This window comes from Pristiophorus japonicus, chromosome 7 (genome assembly GCF_044704955.1).
Source record: "Pristiophorus japonicus isolate sPriJap1 chromosome 7, sPriJap1.hap1, whole genome shotgun sequence".
Lineage (NCBI taxonomy): Eukaryota > Metazoa > Chordata > Chondrichthyes > Pristiophoridae > Pristiophorus > Pristiophorus japonicus.
The window spans coordinates 238,304,818-238,323,179 of record NC_091983.1 but is presented as its reverse complement, the minus strand read 5'-3'; positions in this window follow the sequence as shown (position 1 = coordinate 238,323,179).

Genomic DNA, 18,362 nt, shown 5'->3' with positions numbered 1-18,362 from the left:
CTCATCCTTCTAAACTCCAGTGAATTCAGGCCCAGTCGATCCAGTCTCTCCTCATATGTCAGTCCTGCCATCCCGGGAATCAGTCTGATGAACCTTCGCTGCACTCCCTCAATAGCAAGAACGTCATTCCTCAGATTAGGAAATCAAAACTGAACAAAATATTCCAGGTCAGGTCTCACCAAGGCCCTGTACAACTAAAGTAAGACCTCCCTGCTCCTATACTCAAATCCACTAGCTATGAAGGCCAACATACCATTTGTCTTCTTCACCACCTGCTGTAACTGCATGCCAACTTTCAATGATTGATGTACCATGACACCCAGGTCTCGTTGCACTTCCCTTTTTCCTAATCTGCCGCCGTTCAGATAATATTCTGCCTTCGTGTTTTTGCTACCAAATTGGATAACCTCACATTTATCCACATTATACTGCATCTGCCATGCATTTGCCAACTCACCAAACCTGTCCATGTCATCCTGCAGCCTCTTAGCATCCTTCGCACAGCTCACACCACCACCCAGCTTAGTGTCATCTGCAAACTTGGAGATATTACACTCAATTCCTTCATCTAAAATGATTGATGTATATTGTAAAGAGCTGGGGTCCCAGCACTGAGTCCTGCGGCACCCCACTAGGCACTGCCTGCCATTCTGAAAAGGACCCATTTATCCCAACTCTCGACTTCCGGTCTGCCAATGAGTTCTCTATCCACGTCATTACATTACCTCCAATAACATGTGCTTTAATTTTGCACACTAATCTCTTGTGTGGGACCGTGTCAAAAGCCTTTTGAAAGTCCAAATACACCACATCCACTGGTTCTCCTTTGTCCATACCATTCATTACATCCTCAAAAAATTCTAGAAGATTTGTCAAGCATGATTTCCCTTTCATAAATCCATGCCAGCTTGGACCGATCCTGTCACTGCTTTGCAAATGCACTTCTATTTCATCTTTAATAATTGATTCCAACATTTTCCCCACTACTGATGTCAGGCTAACCGGTCTATAATTACCCGTTTTCTCTCTCTCCTTTTTAAAAAAGTGGTGTTACATTAGCTACCCTCCAGTCCATAGGAACTGATCCAGAGTCAATAGACTGTTGGAAAATGATCACCCATGCATCTACTATTTCTCGGGCCACTTCCTTAAGTACTCTGGGATGCAGAATATTCAGCCCCGGGGATTTATTGGCCTTCAAACCCATCAATTTCCCGAACACAATTTCCCACCTAATAAGGATTTCCTTCAGTTCCTCCTTCTCTCTAGACGCTCGGTCCTCGAGTATTTCCGGAAGGTTATTTGTGTCTTCCTTTGTGAAGACAGAACCAAAGTATTTGTTGAACTGGTCTTCCATTTCTTGCTTCCCCATTATAAATTCACCTGAATTTGACTGCAACAGACCGACATTTGTCTTCACTAATCTTTTTCTCTTCACATATCTATAGAAGCTTTTGCAGTCAGTTTTTATGTTGCCAGCAAGCTTCTTCTCATACTCTATTTTCCCCCTTTTAATTAAATCCTTTGTCCTCCTCTTCTGAATTCTAAATTTCTCCCAGTACTCAGGTTTGCTTCTTTATCTGGCCAATTTATATGCCTCTTCCTTGGATTGAACACAATCCTTAATTTCCCTTGTAGCCACGGTTGAGCCACCTTCCACATTTTACTTTTACTCCAGACAGGGATGTACAATTGTTAACAATTAAAACTGTACACAATGCTCCAGGTGCCGTCTCACCAGGGCCCTACATAATTGTAGTAAGACATCTAGCCAACATACCATTTGCGTTCTTAATTTCTTGCTGTACCTGCAGGTGAACTTTCAATGATCCGTGTACAAGGATACCCAGATCCCTCTGAACACCAACATTTCCCAATCTCTCACCATTTAAAAAATACTCTAGTTTTCTATTTTTTTCTACCAAAGTGGATAATTTTGCATATCACCACAATTGTGGCAAATGTACTGCCCTTCAATACTGTCTTTCTTTCTCTCTCCTCTCTTTCTCTCTCACTCTCTCCCTCCCTTTATTTCTCCCTCACTTTCTTCTTCTCTCTCTCTCTCTCTCACTACCCATTTCACTTTTGCTGAAATACAGAACATTTGGTGGGGCAAAAGAAAACATGAATGAGACAAGATAAAAATATAACACATCACATTGATGCTGAAAGATACAGGGCCCCACAGATAAAAATATTTGTCATATTACCTTTGCAAAACTTCCTTAAGGTTCAAATAAATTCCCTTCCCAAAATAGTGATATTCCAACCCCAACCGTCCATATAACCGCCCGTTCATTGCTGCACTGATGCAGAGGCAGTACTGAGGGAGTGCTGCACTGTCAGAGGGACAGTACTGAGGGAGCGCTGCACTGTCAGAGGGACAGTACTGAGGGAGCGCTGCACTGTCAGAGGGGCAGTACTGAGGGAGTGCTGCACTTTTGGAGGGGCAGTACTGAGGGAGCGCTGCACTGTCAGAGGGGCAGTACTGAGGAAGCACTGCACAGACAGAGGTGCAGAATTGAGGGAGTGCGGCACAGTCAGAGTGGAAGTACTGAGGGAATGCTGCTTTATCAGAGAGGCAGTACTGAGGGATTGCTGCACTGTCAGAGGGGCGGTGCTGAGGGAGGGCTGCACTGTCAGAGGGGCAATACTGACGGAACGCTGCACTGTCAGAGAGGCAATACTGAGGGAGCGCTGCACAGACAGAGGGAGCGCTGCACTGTCAGACGGGCAGTAATGAGGGAGTGCTGCAATGTCGGAGGGGCAGTACTGAGGGAGCGCTGCACTGTCGGTGTTGCTGTACTGAGGGAGCGCTGCACAGTCGGAGGGGCAGTACTGAGGGAGTACTGCACTGTCAGAGGGGAAGTACTGAGGGAATGCTGCTCTTTTGATGGGACAGTACTGAGGGAGCGCTGCACTGTTGGTGGAACAGTACTGAGGGAGTGCTGCATTGTTGGAGGAGGCAGTACTGAGGGAGTGCTGCACTGTCTCCCTCTCGCTTCCTCCTTCTCTCTCTCCCTTCCTCTCCCTTGTCCTCATGCTTGATTTCTCTCTCTCTCTCTCCCTCCCTCCTTTGATCGCTCTCACTCTCACTCTTGCACTTTTTCCTTGCGTTCATTCTCGCTCTCCCTCACCGCCCCCCCACCTCCCCGCCCCCCCATCCCCGGACACTCTCTGGTGCCATCCCTCGCTTTGAGGTTGCTCGAGTTGTGCAGTGGGATACAGACATTGGAGAAATATTTATCCTCCTTCAGTATGAAGACAAGCCCAGCCAAAGATCACGACCGTGAAGCTGATACACTCGAAGAGCACAGTGGTGGCTAAGGTCAAATACCGCTTAACCCTCTCATTCAGTGGGCCCATTCACCCAAAGTCCACGAGTGATTCACGCCTGTGTGCTTTCCTTCCCCTTCCTATATTAGGCTTAAGCTAATCCCTTCTCCTGTGGGAAACCAGCCAATCTATCAACACTGTCATCTGCATACTTTTAACTGGTGCCCACCCAGGGACACAATGTTAGTGGGTTTCTCCGTGGTTACCTTCACAACAAACGGTTGTTAGTCTGACCACAGTAACTCTGTTAATGCTTCACGCACCTGTCGTTTTCAGAATAACAAGCTTTATTACAGTGACTGATTTGATCTTCTAATTTTATGAAATGTATATTTTTTAATTAATTCCCGGAATGTGGGTGTTGCCCGTCTCTAATTGCCCTTGAGAAGGTGGTGCTGAGCTGCAGTCCTTCATTTAAAAAATCAATCTATTCCAGCATCTCTTTCTTTTAGCATTTTTCATCATAGAGCAAATGTGAGAGAATGGAACTTAATCTTGTCTCCAGACATGAACAACAGGACGAGGGAACAGGAGGAAGGTTTGGCCTAACCACTTACTGTACTATAAACAAAGCTTGTAGCATTGGGGCAAATGTGAAAAGATTAGAAGCTGTGGCCTCGGCCAAGCGTACAACCTACATATTGCGTAGCACAGGCCAAGGTTGTATTACAGTATAAGAATAGAACCAGGAGGACGGGAGCTGATCACCCCAGGACTTGTTTTGCTCTCTGAGATCAGAGAGTGTTGTCGGAGATGGTCGGAGCCTGGAAAACAGGTTTTATTATTTGCATATCATTTATTATAATTGGAAGGACAAATGAGTCACTGTAATAAAGTTGTTATTATATAAAAGATCAGAAAAGCAGGAATTGAATTTGGAAGACAGAGGAAACAAGGGATGCAAAATAGACAACAAGTGAGTTTGGCACCACTAAATGGTATATACTTCAGTGCAAGGAGTATAGGGAATAAGGCAGATGAGCTGAGAGCACAGATTGACACTTGGGAGTATAATATTATAGCTATTACTGAGACATGGCTGAAAGAAGGGCAGGTATGGCAGCTCAACATTCCTGGTTACAGGGTTTTCAGATGGGATAGCGTGGGGGATAAAAAAGGCAATATTAATTAAAGAAACAATTACATCTGTGAGAAGGAATAATATGTTAGAGGGGTCATCAAATGAGACCATATGTGTTGAACTGAAGAACAAAAAAGGGGTGATCTCACCACTGGGAGTAAACTATAGACACCCAAACAGAGGGGGATAGAAGAACAAATATGTGGGCAAATTGCTGCAAGTGCAAAAGCTACAGAGCTGCAATAGTGAGGGATTTCAACTACCCAAATATTAACTGGGAAAAAAAGTAGTGTGAATGGTACAGAAGGTGCAGAATTCCTAAAATGCATTCAGGAAAAATTCTTTAGCCAGTACATAACAAGCCCAATAAGGGAAGGGCAGTTCTGGACTTAGTTTTGGGAATGAAGAGGGGCAGGTGGAAGGGGTATCAGTGGGAAAGCATTTTGGTGCAAGTGATCATAATTCATTAAGATTTAGGGTAGTTATGGAAAAGAACAAAGGTGGTCCAGGAATAAAAGTTCTCAATTGGGTTAAGGCCAATTTTGCTGAGCTGAGATGGGATTTGGCCAAAGTGGACTGAAAATGGCTACTTGATGGTAAATCAGTGTCAGAGCAGTGGGAGGCATTCAAGGAGGAGATCCTGAGGGTACAGAGCAAGTATGTTCCCCTAAAAAAAAAAGAGGGTGGGGCTAACAATTCTAGAGCCCTCTTGATGTCAAGGGACATACATGATAAGATACAGAAAAGCAGGGAAGCTGATGACAGGCACCGAGAACTCAGTACTGCAGAAACATGAGAGGAGTATAAGAAGTGCAGGGGTGCAATTAAAAAATATATCAGGAAAGTAAAGAGAGAGCATGAAAGAATGTTGGCAAGTAAAATCAGGGAAAACCCAAAGATGGTTGAAAATACATTAAGAGCAAGAGGATAACTAGAGAAAGAGTGGGGCCTATTAGAGAACATAAAGGAAATCTGTGTGTCGATGCAGAAGATGTAGGGATGATTCTTAATGAACACTGTGCATCTGTTTTCACAAAGGAGAGGGGCGATGCAGACTTTCCAATGAGGGAGGAGGTGTGTGAAATATTAGATGAGTTAAACATAGTGGGAGAGGAAGTATTAAGGGGCTTAGCAGCATTGAAAGTGTATAAATCCCCAGCCCAGATTAAATGTATCCCAGGCTGTTGAGAAGCAAAAGAGGAAATAGCAGAGGCTCTGACCATTATTTTCCAGTCCTCTCTGGCTACAGGGTGTGGAGCCAGAGGACTGGAGGACTGCTAATGTTGTACCTTTGTTTAAAAAGGGAGAAAGGGATAGACCAAGTAATTACAGGCCAATCAGTGGTGGGAAAATTATTGGAAAAAATCCTGAGGCACAGGATAAATCTTCATTTGGAAAGATATGGATTAATCAAGGACATTCAGCATGGATTTGTTAAGAGAAGGTCATGTCTGACTAACTTGATTGAATTTTTCGAGGAGATAACCAGGAGGGTCGTTGAGGGCAGTGCATATGATGTAGTGTATATGGATTTTAGCAAAACTTTTGATAAGGTCCGACAGGGCAGATTGGTCACGAAAGTAAAAGCCCATGGGATCTAGAGCAAAGTGGCAAGTTGGATCCAAAATTGGCTTAGAGCCAGGAAGCAAAGGGTAATGGTTGATGGGTGCTTTTTTGACTGGAAGGCTGCATCCAGTAGTGTTCCACAGGGCTCATGTCTGGATCACTTGCTTTTTGTGTTATATATCAATGGTTTGGAATGGAATGTTGGGGGTATGATTAAGAAGTTTGCAGATGAAACTAAAATTAGCTGTATGGTTGATAATGAAGAAGAAAACTGCGGACTGCAGGTACATATTAATATATTGGTCAGGTGGGCAGAACAGTGGCAAATGGAATTCAATCCAGATAAGTGTGAGGCAATGCATTTGAGGAGGGCTAACAAGGAAAGGGGATATATATTAAATGGTAAGGCACTGAGAAATGTAGATGAACAGAGGGACTTTGGAGTGCAAGTCCACAGATCCCTGAAGGTAGCAGACCAGGTCGATAAGGTGGTTAAGAAGACATATGGAATACTTACCTTTATAAGTCGAGGCATGGAATACAAGAGCTCGGAGGTGTTGCATGAACTGAACAAAGCACTGGTTAGGCTGCAGCTGGGTACCGTGTGCAGTTCTGGTCATCACATTACAGGAAAGATGTGATTTCACTGGAAAGGGTGCAGAGAAGATTAGCCAGAATGTTGCCTGGACTGGAGAATTTTGGCTGTGAAGAAAGATTGGAGATGCTGGGTCAGTTTTCTTTGGACCAGGGTAGGCTGAGCAGAGACCTGATTGAGGTGTATAAAATTATGAGGGGCCTGGATAGAGTGGATAGGAAGGACCTGATTCCCTTGGCAGAGGGGTCAATAACCAGAGGGCATAGATTTAAAGTAATTGGGGGGAGATTCAGAGGAGGAAAGCAGGAAACTATAGACCAGTTCGCATAAAATCTGTCGTTGGGAAAATGCTGGAGTCTATTATTCAGGAAGCATTTGGAAAAGCATGATTCAATCAAGCAGAGTCAGCATGGTTGTATGAAAGGTAAATCATATTTGACTAATTTGTTGGATTTCTGTGAGGATGAAACGAGCAGGGTGGATAAGGGAGAACCGGTGGATTTGGTGTATTTGGATTTCCAGAAGGCATTCGATAAAGTGCCACATAAGAGGTTACTGCACAAGATAAAAGCTCATGGATTTGGGGGGTAATATATCAGCATGGATAGAGGATTGGCTAACGAACAGAAAAGAGAGTTGGGATAAATGGATCATTTTCCAGTTGACAAACAGTGACTAGTGGGGTGCCGCAGGAATCAGTGCTGGGGCCTCAACTATTTACAATCTATATTAATGACTTGGATGAAGGGACCGAGTGTAATGTAACCAAGTTTGCTGATGACACAAAGACGGGTGGGAAAGCAATTTGTAGGAGGACACAAACAATCTGCAAACGGATATAAACAGGCTAATTGAGTGGGCAACAATTTGGCAGATGGAGTATAATGTGGGAAAATGTGAGGTTATCCACGTTGGCAGAAATAATAGAAAAGCTAATTATAATTAAATGGAGAAAAATTGCAAAGTGCTGCAGTACAGAGAGACTTGGGGTTCCTTGTGCATGAAACACAAAAAGTTAGTATGCAGGTACAGCAAGTAATCAGGAAGGCAAATGGAATGATGGCCTTTATTGCAAGGGGATAGAGTATAAAAACAGAGAAGTCCTGCTACAACTGTTCAGGGTATTGGTGAGGCCACACCTAGAGTAATGCGTACAGTTTTGGTCTCCGTATTTAAGGAAGGATATACTTGCATTGGAGGCAGTTCAGAGAAGGTTCACTAGATTAATTCCGGAGATGAGCTGGTTGACTTATGAGGATAGGTTGAGTAGGTTGGAACTACACACATTGGAGTTCAGAAGAATGAGGTGATCTCATTGAAACATACACGATAATGAGGGGGCTCGACAAGTTGGATGCAGAGAGGCTATTTCCACCCCTAGGGGAAACTAAACCTAGGGGATATTGTCTCAGAATAAGGGGCTGCCGATTTAAAACAGAGATGAGGAGAAATTTCTTCTCTCAGAGAGTTATAAATCTATGGAATGTTCTGCCCTAGAGAGCTGTGGAGGCTGTGTCGTTGACTATATTTAAGGTGGAGATAGACAGATTTTTTAGCGATAAGGGAGTAAAGGATTAGGGGGAGCGGGCAGGGAAGTGGACCTGAATCCATGATCAGATCAGCCATGATCTTATTGAAAGGCGGAGCAGGCTCAATGGGCCAAATGGCTGACTCCTGCTCCTATTTCTTATGTTCTTATGTTCTTATGTTCCAGGAAATAAGAGGGGTAATCTCTCCACCCAGAGGGTGGTGGGGGTCTGGAACTCACTGCCTGAAAGGGTGGTAGAGGCAGAAAGCCTCACCACATTTAAAAAATACTTGGATGTGCACTTAGTGCCATGACCTACAGGGCTACGGACAAAGAGCTGGAAAGTGGGATTCGTCTGGATAGCTCTTCATCAGCCGGCGCGGACACGATTGGCCAAAATGGCCTACTTCCCGCTGTAAATTTCTATGATTCTATGATTCAAGGAAGTTATGATGAACATTATAAAACACTGGTTTGACTTCAACTGGAGTATTGTGTCCAATTCTGAGCAGCACACTTTTGGAAGGATGTGAATGCCTTCGAGAGGCTGCAGAAAAGATTTTCGAGAATGGTTCCAGGGATGAGAAACTTCAGTTATGTGGATAGACTGGAGAAGCTAAGGTTGTTCTCCTTACAGCAGAGAAGGTTGAGAGGAGATCTGATAGAGGTGTTCAAAATCATGATGGGTCTAGACACAGTACATACTGTTCCCATTGGTGAAAGGGTTGAGAACCAGACGACACAGATTTAAGGTGATTGGCAAAAGAACCAAAGGCAACATGAGGAAAAACCTTTTTATGCAGCGAGTGGTTAGGATCTGGAATGCACTGCCTGAAAGGGTGGTGGAGACAGACTCAATCGTGGCTTTCAAAAGGGAATTGGATAAGAACCTGAAGGAAAAGAAATTGCAGGACTATGGAGAAAGGGTGTGGGAGTGGGACTAGCTGAACTGCTCCTGCAGAGAGCCAGCACCGGCTCGATGGGCCAAATGGCCTAGTTCTGTGCTGTAACCATTCTATGATTCTATGACATCAGACCAGTGATCAAGGTTAGTGAATTCATTTCAAAAACCGTCTCCTACCAATTGCACCACTCGCCTCACGCACTGCTCAATGCACGACTCTCCCCACCCCTCACCCCAACCCCGCTCCCCATCTCTCACTGACCAGCAATCTCTACCAAACATGAGGGATCCCTCACATTCTTAGCTTCAACTTACCCCATGGAAGAGATGACGTGGCCATTTTTGGCAGGGGCATGGCTGAGCCCTTGGTCAGCATTAGGCCTGAATAAATACAAGATGCTGGCATCCTGATATCCTCTTTCTCACGTTCCACTTCCCGCTCATCCCACAATATCTTCTGATGTACAAGCTGCGCATGGTGTAAGCATGCAGCACTTGCTTTCTCACCCTCCCTGATTAAATGACGGATCGGAGCCGCTGATCCCTCCAGGAAGGGAAGGGGCTGGTGAGTAAAGGCCAGAAAGGGAAGGGAAGGGGTTGGTGAGAAAAGGCCAGGACAGGACGCGGGAAATTTAAATAAAGACAGAATGCTGGAAATACTCAGCAAGTCAGGCAACATCTCGACCTGAAACACTAACTCTGTTTTTCGCTCCATAGATGCTGCCTGACCTGTTGAGTATTTGGAGCATTTATTTTCTTATCCGAGGTATTCATTTACCATCCAAAGCCTTGCGAGCATCGAGTCGCTCTCCATTCACATTTTAACAACATTTGAAAAGTATTGCACCAAACAGCAACTTCAATAAAATACAAAGAAACACTGCAATACCTGAAAGCCATGTGTGTCCCTTTAAGAAGTGCTCACAGCAGCACTGCAGTTCTTCAATACGTGGTTAATACAGGGTGTTGTGGCATGCCTCGAGTTCAAAATTACAGTCTTGTGTCAATCAGGTGTTGCACGTCGATCTGCCCATTTGAATTTGAGAGATGAATGCCCGCCCCTGCAGATGGAGAATTAGTTAAACTATGTTTATGTTCCTTGGGCATATGACTTGTGAACTCATAACCATTACAGGGAATTCATTCTTTAAGGTGGATAAGAGCAAAAAAGGATTGAATGATTGAGTGTGATTCAGGTACCTGTGGTGTGTTATGATGACAGCGTGAATATGGTTGTTAAGCTCATAATAATGTCAGAATGGTGTCCCCAGTAATAAGAGATTTAAGGAAAACTTTTGTGCTTTCATGAAAAGAGTTTGGACATTTTAAATTAAAGAGACTGGTGTGGATTTATCTTGACGGACATTTACATTATATCACTGTTGAAATGCACAATTTTTAAAAAAGTGGATAAAAAGCAACTTTGGAGAATTACAAAGTTACAATTTGAACAGTGAATACACGTTTTTAATTTGACTTGTTCTTGTTCACTCCTGCCCAGCTTCAAGGGATATTCACAGTGAACAAGTAATTAACTCCTTACTTGTATTTGCCACATTGGATTGCTGAATGTAAAGACAGGCTGTATTTGGTTTTTAAGTATCAGCTCGAAGTGATACCATGATGCTCACTACTGCAAAAGTTCTTGTTAAATAAGTTCTTTCGCGGTGGGGAGTTCAAGGTGATAGACAGTGATAATGGAGCGTGACTTGTGGGCTCGGTCATGAACAGAATAAATAGACAGTCAGGGAACGTTGTATCAGAACAAAAAACATAATAAGGAACAATTGATCTCAAAGGCAATTACATGTTTTATGATTGGAGGTTTTTAATTAATCAGATCAAAAAGGGGTTCAATGATTGGTTCCCAAATTTCATATTAGGCAAACAAATGAAAATCTGGAAATCAACTGGGAATATGGTTTGGTGTAAGGGGCAAAGATTCCGATTGGTGTATGATGCCAGGAAGCCTTGCAAACAAAAGGACATTATTTCGGAGACATTAAAATTCCGTTTCCTGATACACATCACTAATTATGGGAATTATTGCTGAGATAATTTACTGATGGGACTGTATCTAGCCTCTACTATAATGGAGAAGCAGGAATATATTTATCAATAATTTTAAAGTTAATTTTTGGAATAGAAGGTAGATTTTAATATCATTTCTTGCATAGAAACATGGAAACATAGAAAATAGGTGCAGGAGTAGACCATCCGGCCCTTCGAGCCTGCACCACCATTCAATAAGATCATGGCTGATCATTCCTTCAATACCTCGTTCCTGCTTTCTCTCCATAGCCCTTGATCCCTTTAGCCGCAAGGGACACATCTAACTCCCTTTTGAATAAATCCAATGAAATGGCATCAACAACTCTCTGCGGTAGGAAATTCCACAGCTTAACAACTCTCTGAGTGAAGAAATTTCTCCTCATCTCAGTCCTAAATGGCTTACCCCTTATCCTTAGACTGTGTCCCCTGGTTGTGGACTTCCCCAACATCGGGAACATTCTTCCTGCATCTAACCTGTCCAGTCCCATTAGAATTGTATATGTTTCTATGAGATCCCCTCTCATCTTTCTAAACTCCAATGAATACAGGCCCAGTCGATCCAGTCTCTTCTCATATGTCAGTCCTGCCATCCTGGGAATCAGTCTGGTGAATCTTCACTGCACTCCCTCAATAGCAAGAACTCCTTCCTTCGATTAGGAGACCAAAATTGACCACAATATTCCAGGTGAGGCCTCATAAGAACATAAGAACATAAGAATTAGGAACAGGAGTAGGCCATCTAGCCCCTCGAGCCGGCTCCACCATTCAACAAGATCATGGCTGATCTGGCCGTGGACTCAGCTCCACTTACCCACCCGCTCCCCGTAACCCTTAATTCCCTTATTGGTTAAAAGTCTATCTATCTGTGACTTGAATACATTCAATGAGCTAGCCTCAACTGCTTCCTTGGGAAGAGAATTCCACAGATTCACAACCCTCTGGGAGAAGAAATTCCTTCTCATCTCGGTTTTAAATTGGCTCCCCCGTATTTTGAGGTTGTGCCCCCTAGTTCTAGCCTCCCCGACCAGTGCAAACCACATCTCTGCCTCTATCTTGTCTATCCCTTTCATTATTTTAAATGTTTCGATAAGATCCCCCCTCATCCTTCTGAACTCCAACGAGTAAAGACCCAGTCTACTCAATCTATCATCATAAGGTAACCCCCTCATCTCCGGAATCAGCCTCGTGAATCATCTCTGTACCCCCTCCAAAGCTAGTATATCCTTCCTTAATTAAGGTGACCAAAATTGCACGCAGTACTCCATGTGCGGCCTCACCAATACCTTATACAGTTGCAGAAGGACCTCCCTGCTTTTGTACGCCATCCCTCTCGCAATGAAGGCCAACATTCCATTCGCCTTCCTGATTACCTGCTGCACCTGCAAACTAACTTTTTGGGATTCATGCACAAGGACCCCCAGGTCCCTCTGCACCGCAGCATGTTGTAATTTCTCCCCATTCAAATAATATTCTCTTTTACTGTTTTTTTTTCCAAGGTGGATGACCTCACATTTTCCGACATTGTATTCCATCTGCCAAACCTTAGCCCATTTGCTTAACCTATCCAAATCTCCTTGCAGTCTCTCTGAGTCCTCTACACAACCCGCTTTCCCACGAATCTTAGTGTCATCTGCAAATTTTATTACATTACACTCTGTCCCCTCTTCCAGGTCATCTATGTATATTATAAACAGTTGTGGTCCCAGCACCGATCCCTGTGGCACATCACTAACCACCAATTTCCAACCCGAAAAGGACCCATTTATCCCGACTCTCTGCTTTCTGTTTGCCAGCCAATTCTCTATCCATGCTAATATATTTCCTCTGACTCCGCATATCCTTATCTTCTGCAGTAACCTTTTGTGTGGCACCTTATCGAATGTCTTTTGGAAATCTAAATACACCACATCCATCGGTACACCTCTATCCACCATGCTTGTTATATCCTCAAAGAATTCTAGTAAATCAGTTAAACATGATTTCCCCTTCATGAATCCATGCTGCGTCTGCTTGATTGCACTATTCCTATCCAGATGTCCCGCTATTTCTTCCTTAATGATAGTTTCAAGCATTTTCCCCACTACAGATGTTAAACTAACCAGCCTGTAGTTACCTGCCTTTTGTCTGCCTGCTTTTTTAAACAGAGGCGTTGCATTAGCTGTATTCCAATCCGTTGGTACCTCCCCAGAATCCAGAGACTTTTGGTAGATTATAACGAATGCATCTGCCATAACTTCCGCCATCTCTTTTAATACCCTGGGATGCATTTCCACAGGACCAGGGGACTTGTCTACCTTGAGTCCCATTAGCCTGTCCAGCACAACCCCTGTTGTAGGCATTAGGCACCTGCTGAATATATCAAAACACTAGGCATTATGCACCTGCTGAATATATCTAAACTCATATAGGTTTAAAGTAGCCACATATAAAACGGCTGCCCAAGCATGATGGGAACTCAGTTAGTCAAGTAATGAACTGGGGCTGACCGAGCAATGACCGAGCAATGACCCTGTGAGGCCCACTACCGGGAATGCCTTGGCTCACTCACTTGAGACAAGATAACTATAAGGAACCATTATAGTACCTGATGTGGAATGTCCTTTGATTAAGGACTTCACACAGCAGAGTCCGAGGAACAGAGATAAGGGAGGGGGGGGGCCCCCCTCACATAACGAAGTCATTAATCAGCCCGAGCTGACAAAAATCGAACATGCAGCCCCTGAGGTATCAGGGGAATTTTATTGGGTTAAAGAAACCTATATGTAATCTATAATCGTTATGATTGGATTGTGTCCAGCCGAAGTGGGCTGAGTAACTGTAAATAACTATTGTAAAACAGATAAATATCGATGAATTTCTTTGTTCGTTGGAGAGAAGTGCCTGGATTCAGTCCTGAGGCTTCCTCCCCGCCGGTTAAAATAAGGGCCGCATTGGCGTTGGAACTGACTCTGAGTGTTGAGTGATTCTTCCGAGAAAATATTCACGCTAACAACCCCCCTAGTGATAGTGATTGACTCAAGGTCCTCCCTTTTCACATTCCTGTGACCAGCAATTTTTGGCATGGTTTTTGTGTCTTCCACTCTGAAGACCGAAGCAAAATAATTGTTTAAGGTCTCAGCCATTTCCACATTTCCCATTATTAAATCCCCCTTCTCATCTTCTAAGGGACCAACATTTACTTTAGTCACTCTTTTCTGTTTTGTATATCTGTAAAAGCTTTTACTATCTGTTTTTATGTTTTGCCCAAGTTTACCTTCGTAATCTATCTTTCCTTTCTTTATTGCTTTCTGAGTCATTCTTTGCTGTTGTTTAAAATTTTCCCAATCTTCTTGTTTCCCACTAACCTTGGCAACCTTATATGCATTGGTTTTTAATTTGATACTCTCCTTTATTTCCTTGGTTATCCACGGCTGGTTATCCCTTCTCTTACCACGCTTCTTTTTCACTGGAATATATTTTTGTTGAGCACTATGAAAGAGCTCCTTAAAAGTCCTCCACTGTTCCTCAATTGTGCCACCGTTTAGTCTGTGTTTCCAGTCTACTTTAGCCAACTCTGCCCTCATCCCATTTTGTCCCCTTTGTTTAAGCATAGTACGCTCGTTTGAGACACTAGTTCCTCACCCTCAATCTGTATTTCAAATTCAACCATACTGTGATCACTCATTCCGAGAGGATCTTTTACTTGGAGATCGTTTATTATTCCTGTCTCATTACACAGGACCAGATCTAAGATAGCTTGCTCCCTTGTAGGTTCTGTAACATACTGTTCGAAGAAACAATCCCGTATGCATTCTATGAATTCCTCCTCAAGGCTACCGCGTGCGATTTAATTTGACCAATCGATATGTAGGTTAAAATCCCCCATGATTACTGCCATTCCTTTTTCACATGCCTCCATTATTCCCTAGATTATTGCCTACCCCGCCGTGAAGTTATTATTTGGGGGCCTGTAAACTATGCCCATCAGTGACTTTTTCCCCTTACTATCTCTAATCTCCACCCACAATGATTCACATTTTGTTCATTAGAGCCAATATCTTCTCTCACAACTGCCCTGATATCATCCTTTATTAACAGAGCTACCCCACCTCCTTTCCCTTCTTGTCTATCTTTCCGAATCGTCAGATACCCCTGTATGTTTAATTCCCAGTCTTGGCCACCCTGCAACCACGTTTCTGTAATGGCCAGCAAATCATACCCATTTGTAATGATTTGTGCCATCAACTCATTTACTTTATTTCGAATGCTGCGTGCGTTTAGGTAGAGTTTTTTAATACTAGTTTTTAAACCATGATTTTTAGTTTTGATCGCTCCTGTAGCCCCGTTATAATTCGTGGCCCTTTTTGTTTTTTGCCTTGTGTTTCTCTGCCCTCCACTTTTACTCATCTCCTTTCTGTCTTTTGCTTTTGTCTCCTTTTTGTTTCCCTCTGTCTCCCTGCATTGGTTCCCATCCCCCTGCCATATTAGTTTAACTCCTCCCCAACAGCACGAGCAAACACTCCCCCTAGAACATTGGTTCCAGTCCTGCCTAGGTGCAGACCGTCCGGTTTGTACTGGTCCCACCTCCCCCAGAACCGGTTCCAATACCCCAGGAATTTGAATCCCTCCCTGCTGCAACACAGCTCAAGCCACGTATTCATCTGAGCTATCCTGCGATTCCTACTCTGACTAGCACGTGGCACTGGTAGCAATTGAAGATTAATACTTTTGAGGTCCTACGTTTTAATTTAGCTCCTAGCTCCTTAAATTTGTATCATAGGACCTCATCCCTTATTTTACCTATATCTTTGGTACCAATGTGCACCACGACAACTGGCTGTTCAGCCTCCCTTTTCAGAATGTCCTGCACCCGCTCCAAGACATCCTTGACCCTTGCACCAGGGAGGCAACATACCATCCTGGAATCTCGGTTGTGGCCGCAGAAACGCCTATCTATTCCCCTTACAATCGAATCCCCTATCACTATTGCTCTCCCACTCTTTTTCCTGCCCTCCTGTGCAGCAGAGCCAGCCACAGTGCCATGAACTTGGCTGCTGCTGCCCTCCCCTGACGAGTCATCCCCCTCAACAGTACTCAAGACGGTGTATCTGTTTTGCAGGGGGATGACCGCAGGGGACCCTTGCACTGCTCTTCCTGCTGGTCTTCCATTCCCTAGCTGGCTGTGGACCCTTCACCTGTGGTAAGATCAACTCACTACACGTGCTACTCACGTCATTCTCAGCATCATGGATGCTCCAGAGTGAATCCACCCTCAGCTCCAATTCAAAAAGATCACCTCTCATTCTTCTGAACTCTAATGTGTATAGGCCCAACCTACTCAACCTGTGCTCATAAATCAACCCCCTTGTGTCTGGAATGAACCTAGTGAACTTTCTCTCAACAACCTCCAATGCAAGTATATCCTTCCTTAAATACTGAGACCAAAACTGTACACATTACTCCAGGTGTGGCCTCACCAATACCCTATACTGTTGTAGCAGGATTTATCTGCTTTTATACTCTATCCCCCTTGCAATAAAGGCCAACATTCCATTTGCCTTCCTGATTACTTGTTGTACCTGATTACCTTTTGTGTTTCATGCACAAGGAACCCCAGGTCTCTCTATACTGCCACACTTTGCAATTTTTCTCCATTTAAATTATAATTTGCTTTTCTATTATTTCTGCCAAAGTGGCTAACCTCACATTTTCCCACATTATACTCCATCTGCCAAATTTTTGCCCACTTACTTAGCCTCTCTATATCCCTTTGCAGATTATTTGTGTCCTCCCCACTAATTGCTTTCCCACCCGTCTTTGTGTCATTAACAAACTTGGTTACATTACACTCGGTCCCTTCATCCAACTCATTAATATAGATTGTAAATAGTTGAGGCCCCAGCACCGATCCCTGCGGCACCCTATTAGTCACTGTTTTGTTTGTCAACTGGAAAATTATCTATTTATCCTGACTCTCTGTTTTCTGTTAATTAGCCAATCCTCTATCCATGCTAATATATTACCCCTAACCCCATGAGCTTTTATCTTGTGCAGTAACCTCTTATGTGGCACATTATCGAAAGTCTTCTGGAAATGCAAATACACCACATCTACTGGTTCCCCCTTAACCGTCCTGCTCATTTCATCCTCAAAGAACTCCAACAGGTTTGTCAAATGTGATTTGCCTTTCATACAACCATGCTGACTCTGCTTGATTGAATCATGCTTTTCCAAATGTCCTGCTACTGCTTGCTGAATAATGGACTCCAGCATTTTTCCAACGACAGATTTTAGTTTCCTTGTCTATAGTTTCCTGCTTTCCTCCTCTGAACCGCCCCCCAATTACTTTTAATCTATAAATGCTCAGCAGTCGGGCAGTCCGGGGAGCGTCGAGAGAGGCGGGAGTCGGGGAGAGGCAGCGGCCTATAAAGGCTCAGCAGTCGGGCAGTCCGGGGAGCGTCGAGAGAGGCGGGAGTCGGTGAGAGGCAGCGGCCTATAAAGGCTCAGCAGTCGGGCAGTCTGGGGAGAGTCGAGAGAGGCGGGAGTCGGTGAGAGGCAGCGGCCTATAAAGGCTCAGCAGTCGGGCAGTCTGGGGAGCGTCGAGAGAGGCGGGAGTCGGTGAGAGGCAGCGGTTTATAAAGGCTCAGCAGTCGGGCAGTCTGGGGAGTGTCGAGAGAGGCGGGAGTCGGTGAGAGGCAGCGGCCTATAAAGGCTCAGCAGTCGGGCAGTCTGGGGAGAGTCGAGAGAGGCGGGAGTCAGCGAGAGGCAGCGGTTTATAAAGGCTCAGCAGTCGGGCAGTCCGGGGAGAGTCGAGAGAGGCGGGAGTCGGTGAGAGGCAGCGGCCTATAAAGGCTCAGCAGTCGGGCAGTCTGGGGAGTGTCGAGAGAGGCGGGAGTCGGTGAGAGGCAGCGGCCTATAAAGGCTCAGCAGTCGGGCAGTCCGGGGAGAGTCGAGAGAGGCGGGAGTCAGCGAGAGGCAGCGGCCTATAACGGCTCAGCAGTCGGGCAGTCTGGGGAGAGTCGAGAGAGGCGGGAGTCGGTGAGAGGCAGCGGCCTATAACGGCTCAGCAGTCGGGCAGTCCGGGGAGAGTCGAGAGAGGCGGAGCTTGTACAGCTCCAGCTTGGAGAGAAAGCAAAAAAGAAGTAGAATGAAATCAAGAGGTGACGTCACAGCCAAGGGGGTAAGTGATTGGCTGGTGATTGGTTAGTAGCTTTTCATTTTCTTTCTTTTTTATATCAGTCAGTAACTTTTAGCATTGTTATTGCCAATTTAAGTGCATCTAAGGGTTAAGTCATGGCAGGGGAGCTCGGTCACGTGATAT